The sequence below is a fragment of the Salmo salar genome, chromosome 16 (assembly GCF_965601325.2).
Source record: "Salmo salar chromosome 16, fSalSal1, whole genome shotgun sequence".
Lineage (NCBI taxonomy): Eukaryota > Metazoa > Chordata > Actinopteri > Salmoniformes > Salmonidae > Salmo > Salmo salar.
This window is the reverse complement of record NC_138306.1, coordinates 60,748,478-60,757,764: the sequence shown is the minus strand read 5'-3', so window position 1 is coordinate 60,757,764 and position 9,287 is coordinate 60,748,478.

The window sequence follows — 9,287 nt, the reverse complement described above, 5'->3', positions numbered from 1 at the left end:
ACATTGGCTACCGAGAGCGTTATCACACAGTCATCCAGAACAGCTGGTGCTCTGATGTATGCTTCAGTGTTGCTTGCCTCGAAGCGATTATAAAAAGGTACTTAGCTCGTCTAGTAGGTCCGTAATAGTTGTCAAGCACTGGCACCTCCAACGAGCATCAGAGCCGGTGTATCAGAGGATTCAATCTTAATCCTGTATTTATGCTTTGCTTGTTTGATGGTTTGCCTGAGGGTATAGCGGGATTTCTCATAAGCGTCCGGATTAGTGTCCCACTCCTTGAAGCGGCAGCTCTACCCATTAGCTCGATGCGGATATTGCCTGTAATCCATAGCTTCTGGTTGGGATATGTACGTACGTTCACTGTGGGGACGACGTCGTTGACTCCTCAATGCCATTGGATGAATCCCGGAACATATTCCAGTCTGTGCTGCAAAACAGTCCTGTAGTGTAGCATCCGCGTTGTCTGACCACTTCCGTATTGAGCGAGTCACTGGTAATTCCTGCTTTAGTTTTTGCTTGTAAGCAGCAATCAGGAGGATAGAATTATGGTCAGATTTTCCAAACGGAGGGCAAGGGAGAGATTTGCATGCGTATCTGTGTGTGGAGTAAAGGTGGTCTAGTTTTTTTCCCCCCTCTGGTTGCACATGTGACATGCTGGTAAAAATGTAGTAAAAAATTCAGGACCTAATTAAGTAATTAATTTTGCCTGAATTAAAGTCCCCGGCCACTAGGAGCGCCACTTCTGGATGAGCATTTTCTTGTTTGCTCATGGCCTTATAGAGTTGGTTGAGTGCGGTCTTAGTGCAGCATCAGTCTGTGGTGGTAAATAGACGGCTAGGAATAATATAGACTACAAAAATCTCTGAAACTGGAAACACATCTCCCTCACTAGCTTTAAGCACCAGCTGTCAGAGCAGCTCACAGATCACTGCACCTGTACATAGCCCATCTATAATTTAGCCCAAACTACTACCTCTTCCCCTACTGTATTTATTTATTTTATTTATTTTGCTCCTTTGCACCATATTATTTATATTTCTACTTTGCACTTTCTTCTACTACAAATCTACCATTCCAGTGTTTTACTTGCTATATTGTATTTACTTCGCCACCATGGCCTATTTATTGCCTTTACCTCCCTTATCTCACCTCATTTGCTCACATTGTATATAGACTTATTTTTCTACTGTATTATTGACTGTATGTTTGTTTTACTCCATGTGTAACTCTGTGTTGTTGTATGTTGTCGAACTGCTTTGCTTTATCTTGGCCAGGTCGCAATTGTAAATGAGAACTTGTTCTCAACTTGCCTACCTGGTTAAATAAAGGTGAAATAAAATAAAATAATAAATAAAAAGGACGTGGCAGGGGGTATTTGTTTAGAGTGTTTCGGGGTTTGTTGGGCAATGTGTTTTTGTAGGGGGAAGTTTGTTTAGAGTGTTCCGGGGTTTTGGTTAATGTTCTATGTTAGTATATTTCTATGTTCTAGTCTAATCTTTCTAGTTCTATGTTTAGTTTATTGATATGGCCTTCAATTGGAGGCAGCTGTTCCTCGTTGCCTCTGATTGAAGGTCCTATGTATAGGGGTGTTTGTGCTGTGGGGGTTTGTGGGTAGTCAAAACTGTTCGCTGCTCTGGCACCCCAATGGTGGAACAAGCTCCCTCACGACGCCAGGACAGCGGAGTCAATCACCACCTTCCGGAGACACCTGAAACCCCACCTCTTTAAGGAATACCTGGGATAGGATATAGTAATCCTTCTAACCCCCCCCCCCCCCCCCCCAAAAGATTTAGATGCACTATTGTAAGTGGTTGTTCCACTGGACATTATAAGGTGAATGCACCAATTTGTAAGTCGCTCTGGATAAGAGCGTCTGTTAAATGTAAATGTAAATGTAGTTGTCTCCTGTTTTGTGTCTGTGCACCTGACAGAAATGTTTAGTCTCGTTTGTTGTTTTGTATACGTGTTTCTTTTGTTTTTCCTTCTTTTAATAAAAATTAAGAAGATGAGTTTACACGTTCCCGCTGCACCTTGGTCCAATCCGTACGACGGCCATTACAGCTATCTTCTGTATACCACCCCTACCTTGTCACAACAGAACTGATCGGCTCAAACACATTAAGAAGGAAAGAAATTCCACAAATTAACGTTTAACAAGGCACACCTGTTAATTTAAATGCATTCCTGGTGACTACCTGATGAAGCTGGTTGAGAGAATGCAAAGTGTGTGCAAAGCTGTCATCAAGGCAAAGGGTGGCTACTTTGAAGAATCTCAAATATAAAATATATTTTGATTTGTTTAACAATTTTTTGGTTACTAACTGATTTCATGTGTTATTTCATAGTTTTGATGTCTCCACTATTATTCTACAATGTAGAAAATAGTAAACAACCTTTGAACGGGCAGCCATCAACATCATAGAGCCTTGCACTTCCTGTTCTTTATCAGAATAAACTACAAATCAACAGGCTGACTTTCTTTAATAAACACGAGAGAGTAACGACAACATCTGTCACACGTGTGTGTGTGTGCCGTGCGTGGGTGATATTGTGCGTGCATGTTTGCGTCTGTGTATGTGTTTGTGTGATGCAGAGTTGAAATAGGGCACTAACTGATAGACGGTCATAACCTCTAATCAAACACTCTATAACAGTATTCTGATGTCAGTCTTTCCGCTTGTCACGTGATCTAATTTCCCCTTCAGTTTACACACTGATTTTAGGACACCTGCATACTGTTCCAGTAACCGTTTTGTGGAGCACAAACTGACACATATTCAGAATGTGGTAGATACAGTATTTCCATTCAGCCTGGGGTTATGGTGTATTATAAAGATATACTGTACATCCTCTATTTTTCAGTCATCGTCCATAGCAGGGGCTTTTATCCATTAGATGAAACTGTTACAGTACAATCAACCCAATAATCAATTCATACTCAGAACGTTATAGTTGCACCAATCCTGTACCATTTGAACCCGGACAACGTCAGGGAAACACGGTCTCCTTTTAATCTGTCTCTCTCCTAGTCTCCCCTCAACACCGGGTCTCTCTCCTAGTCTCCCCTCAACACCGGGTCTCTCTCCTAGTCTCACCTCAACACCGGGTCTCTCTCCTAGTCTCCCCTCAACACCATGTCTCTCTCCTAGTCTCCCCCCAACACCATGTCTCTCTCCTAGTCTCCCTCAGCCCTCAACACAGTTCCAACCTACAGCCAGCTAGTCACTCCCAGCCCTCAACACCATGTCTCTCTCCTAGTCTCCCCTCAACACCGGGTCTCTCTCCTAGTCTCCCCTCAACACCATGTCTCTCTCCTAGTCTCCCTCAACACCATGTCTCTCTCCTAGTCTCCCTCAGCCCTCAACACCATGTCTCTCTCCTAGTCTCCCCCAACACCATGTCTCTCTCCTAGTCTCCCTCAGCCCTCAACACCATGTCTCTCTCCTAGTCTCCCTCAACACCATGTCTCTCTCCTAGTCTCCCTCAACACCATGTCTCTCTCCTAGTCTCCCTCAACACCATGTCTCTCTCCTAGTCTCCCCTCAACACCATGTCTCTCTCCTAGTCTCCCTCAACACCATGTCTCTCTCCTAGTCTCCCCTCAACACCATGTCTCTCTCCTAGTCTCCCTCAACACCATGTCTCTCTCCTAGTCTCCCTCAACACCATGTCTCTCTCCTAGTCTCCCTCAACACCATGTCTCTCTCCTAGTCTCCCTCAACACCATGTCTCTCTCCTAGTCTCCCTCAACACCATGTCTCTCTCCTAGTCTCCCTCAACACCATGTATCTCTCCTAGTCACCCCCAGCCCTCAACACCATGTATCTCTCCTAGTCACCCCCAGCCCTCAACACCATGTATCTCTCCTAGTCACCCCCAGCCCTCAACACCATGTCTCTCTCCTAGTCTCCCTCAACACCATGTCTCTCTCCTTGTCTCCCTCAACACCATGTCTCTCTCCTAGTCTCCCCCCAACACCATGTCTCTCTCCTAGTCACCCCTCAACACCATGTCTCTCTCCTAGTCTCCCTCAACACCATGTCTCTCTCCTAGTCTCCCTCAGCCCTCAACACCATGTCTCTCTCCTAGTCTCCCCCAACACCATGTCTCTCTCCTAGTCTCCCTCAACACCATGTCTCTCTCCTAGTCTCCCTCAGACCTCAACACCATGTCTCTCTCCTAGTCTCCCCCAACACCATGTCTCTCTCCTAGTCTCCCTCAACACCATGTCTCTCTCCTAGTCTCCCCTCAACACCATGTCTCTCTCCTAGTCTCCCTCAACACCATGTCTCTCTCCTAGTCTCCCCCAGCCCTCAACACCATGTCTCTCTCCTAGTCTCCCCCAACACCATGTCTCTCTCCTAGTCACCCCTCAACACCGGGTCTCTCTCCTAGTCACTCCCAGCCCTCAACACAGTTCCACCCTACAGCCAGCTAGTCACTCCCAGCCCTCAACACAGTTCCACCCTACAGCCAGATAGTCACTCCCAGCCCTCAACACAGTTCCAACCTACAGCCAGCTAGTCACTCCCAGCCCTCAACACAGTTCCAACCTACAGCCAGCTAGTCACCCTCAGCCCTCAACACAGTTCCAACCTACAGCCAGCTAGTCACTCCCAGCCCTCAACACAGTTCCACCCTACAGCCAGCTAGTCACTCCCAGCCCTCAACACCATGTCTCTCTCCTAGTCACTCCCAGCCCTCAACACCATGTCTCTCTCCTAGTCACTCCCAGCCCTCAACACAGTTCCACCCTACAGCCAGCTAGTCACTCCCAGCCCTCAACACAGTTCCACCCTACAGCCAGCTAGTCACTCCCAGCCCTCAACACAGTTCCAACCTACAGCCAGCTAGTCACTCCCAGCCCTCAACACAATTCCAACCTACAGCCAGCTAGTCACTCCCAGCCCTCAACACAGTTCCACCCTACAGCCAGCTAGTCACTCCCAGCCCTCAACACAGTTCCAACCTACAGCCAGCTAGTCACCCCCAGGCCTCCCTCCACAGGCAGCCAAATAGTGCCCGACCCAGGTCCTTACCATACAGGGGAGCGAGGCTCGGCGGACAGTCTGTGACCGTGCAGGTCTCCTGAAGCTGCGTTTTCTCTCTGAAGTTCTGTTGCCTCCCTCTCCAGCTCCATGACCCCAGTAGCTGCTCATCCAGTTGGTGAAGTTCCCATCATCATCCTCGTCTTCGTTGGAGAAGGCCGGGAGAAGCCTCAGAGCCATTGTGGCAGGCAGCTGGCAGGTGGGGAGCAAAATAAGAAAAGAGAGGTTATCCTTCTCTTAGTTGGTCCTGGTCTGGCCGGATGGTTCTGGGCTCTGGGATCCGGGCTCTGGGCCGTGTCAGGCTCCTGGTCTGGTCGGATGGTGCTGGGCTCTGGGCCGTGTCAGGCTCCTGGCCTGGCCGGATGGTTCTGGGCTCTGGGATCAGGGTTCTGGGCTGTGTCAGGCTCCTGGTCTGGTCGGATGGTGCTGGGATCAGGGCTCTGGGCTGTGTCAGGCTCCTGGTCTGGTCGGATGGTGCTGGGATCAGGGCTCTGGGCTGTGTCAGGCTCCTGGTCTGGCCGGAGGGTTCTGGGCTCTGGGATCAGGGCTCTGGGCTGTGTCAGGCTCCTGGTCTGGTCGGATGGTGCTGGGATCAGGGCTCTGGGCCGTGACAGGCTCCTGGTCTGGTCGGATGGTTCTGGGCTCTGGGCTCTGGGCTATGGCAGGCTCCTGGTCTGGTCAGATGGTGCTGGGCTCTGGGCTCTGGGCCGTGGCAGGCTCCTGGTCTGGTCAGATGGTGCTGGGCTCTGGGCCGTGGCAGGCTCCTAGTCTGGTCAGATGGTGCTGGGCTCTGGGCTCTGGGCCGTGGCAGGCTCCTGGTCTGGTCAGATGGTGCTGGGCTCTGGGCCGTGGCAGGCTCCTGGTCTGGTCAGATGGTGCTAGGCTCTGGGCTCTGGGCCGTGGCAGGCTCCTGGTCTGGTCAGATGGTGCTGGGCTCTGGGCCGTGGCAGGCTCCTGGTCTGGTCAGATGGTGCTGGGCTCTGGGCCGTGGCAGGCTCCTGGTCTGGTCGGATGGTGCTGGGCTCTGGGCTATGGCAGGCTCCTGGTTGAGGCTGCTCTCTGCTGTGTGCTTTGTGCTCCCAAGCTGAAAGTCTACTGATCTGGGCTGTCTCTCAGTTCAGACTGTTCTGCGCTGTGCAACGTGCTCCCAAACTGCTCGTCTATCGACTACTACACTGATCAGACCTCCCAACACATTGTCCCAGAAACCAGAGGTAAAGTTACTCAACTTCCATCCCAACAGTCCTCTAACCCTCGTCAGTGTAGTTCGGTATTCTCAGCTAAGACAAAAATTAAACACACACAGCTTTCACCCCGTGTCTTTAAACCAGTGAATCCTCTGTAAGCTATTTAGCATCGCTGTGGAAGAGTGAGAGTGAGAGGGAGGGAGGAGGGAGGGAGAGTTGGGTGGTGCTGCTTTGAATCTTTCCATTACAGACCCAGGCCCCGAGGGGCCCGGGAACTCTAATTTTCCCATACTTTCCACTGGCTGGGCTCATCAAACCAAACCTGTCAATAGTTTTGGAGCGCTGGCTACTCTGTCTCCCCTGTGCTGTTGTTGTGCTGGTGGCCTGGGGCGGGTGGAATACAGGTCAGGGTGGGAGCGGCAGTAGAAGGGCAGTAGGGGGACTTTTGCTAGGGTAATGATTCAATATTTCTTATTTACAAAACTTAAGGTTACTTGCATTTATTTTTATTTAATTTAACCTTTATTTAACTTGGCAAGTCAGTTAAGAACAAATTCTTATTTACAATGACGGCCTACCCCGGACGACGCTGGGCCAATTGTGCGTCACCCTGTGGGACTCCTAATCATGGCTAGATGTGATACAGCCTGGATTCAAACCAGGGAATGTAGTGACGCCTCTTGCACTGAAATGCAGTGTCTTACACCGCTGCGCCACTCGGAAGCCCTAACCCCAGTTCTCTGATAATATGAGTTAGATATATCACATGTGCGAATAGCTAGGACCGCCTACTCTCATAAGAACCAATCAAAAGAGTCTGTTGGAGACAGATAAGTAGAGTAGCGAATGAGGTGAGACCCTCACTTCCATAAATGGATCCACTCTCCTCCCTTCTGGTTATTCTCGCGCGTGCTTCTCTTCCTCACACTCTTGCCAGTAGGGGAATGCGGTGATACATCTCACTCATAATATCAGAGAACCGGGGTTACGCAAGTAACCTGAAGTTCTCTTTCCAATGCTTACTTCAATGTATCACGTGTGGGGATATGGCTGACTCCTGTATCGCAGGAAACCTGCCCTCTGAAGCCAGGGCAGGGCAGGGCAGGGCAGGCCAGGGCAGGGCAGGACATCCTGGCAGGCCACGGCAGGGCAGGACATCCTGGCAGGCCAGGGCAGGCCAGGGCAGGCCAGGGCAGGCCAGGGCAGGCCAGGGCAGGGCAGGACATCCTGGCAGGCCAGGGCAGGGCAGGGCAGGCCAGGGCAGGACGTCCTGGCAGGCCAGGGCAGGGTAGGACATCCTGGCAGGCCAGGGCAGGGCAGGACGTCCTGGCAGGCCAGGGCAGGCCAGGACAGGGCAGGCCAGGGCAGGGCAGGACGTCCTGGCAGGCCAGGCCAGGGCGGGGCAGGGCAGGGCAGGGCAGGGCAGGATGATTTACAGATAATAACGGTTAGTCGTAGGCCCATTGTATTATGGGATTGCGCGGTCTTTTCGGGTGAATTCTTGCACAAGAACTTATCCAGAATCAACGATTAAAATGTTTCAGTGCATTCAGGCAATTTGCTGCTTTTAAGTCTCACTTACAGTGACCACAAGGGATATCAAAGATCTATGAAAAGTGCTCAATTTCAACCAGTAGACAACATTTTGATTTGCTCAATAGACATTTGTCAGTTCAGATGTTTACATTTGACTGAATGTATTTTTCTTTTCAAGGATCATTTGCAAGAAGGCAGAGAAATGAGGTGACCTTTAATGGGATGTGAAAATCTACATTTGCGTCTCATATATCCAGAACACAAAAACAGCTCAGTCAAACATGCATACAGTATGAGACAGTGTTGGAAACACAAAGTGAAAATGTTACTGAGACCCCTGGTGTGTCTACAGACAATGACTTTTCCCAGGACCTGTAGGCAGACGGCCCCTTGGACAGTGTTGATGAAGCTCTCTTTTTAAAAAATCTGACACTGTTTTATTTAAACCTCCAGGAAAAGTTATTGTTACCTGTCTCTGTCATTGTCTATTATTGAAGAATTTCAAGATATTCATGACCTTGGTCAATCACGTCTTCTTTCAAAGCTCAATGAGAAGTTGGGTGTACTTGGCATTCCTGAGAATTATATAAAACATGTAATTGAACAACTCGAAAAGGAGGATCTTCTCAAGGCCTCTAATGGATCTTCTTCTTCTTCTGTAATGGATCTTCTTCTTCTTCTCTAATGGATCTTCTTCTTCTCTAATGGATCTTCTCAAGGCCTCTAATGGTTCTTCTTCTTCTCTAATGGTTCTTCTTCTTCTCTAATGGATCTTCTTCTTCTCTAATGGTTCTTCTTCTTCTCTAATGGTTCTTCTTCTTCTCTAATGGATCTTCTTCTTCTTCTCTAATGGATCTTCTTCTTCTTCTGTAATGGTTCTTCTTCTTCTCTAATGGTTCTTCTTCTTCTCTAATGGATCTTCTTCTTCTTCTCTAATGGATCTTCTTCTTCTTCTCTAATGGATCTTCTTCTTCTTCTGTAATGGTTCTTCTTCTTCTCTAATGGATCTTCTTCTTCTGTAATGGATCTTTCTCAATAGATCAGCGTCAGAAGACTATCTTTAAAAACACCTTACATTATGTTGTATTTAGGCACTAATGAATCCGTGAAAGAGTGCTTTGCCCAGTATGTCCCTATAAATAAAACACTTGGTGCCCTTTTTGAGTCAGAGACATTCAAGACACAATATGAGAAAGCACACGCTCACAGCCGATATCTGCCCAGTGACACAAGCCTACCAGACGAGCTAAATAACTTCTATGCTCAATACGAGGCAAGTAACACTGAAACATGCATGAGAGCATCAGCTGTTCTGGACGACTGTGTGATCACGCTCTCCGCAGCCGATGTGAGTAAGACCTATAAGCAGGGCAACATTCACAAGGCTGCTGGGCCAGACGGGTTGAGAGCTTCAAGTTCCTTGGCGTCCACATCACCAACAAACTAACATGGTCCGAGCACACCAAGACAGTCATGAAGAGGGCATGACAAAACCTATTCCCCCTCAGGAGACTGA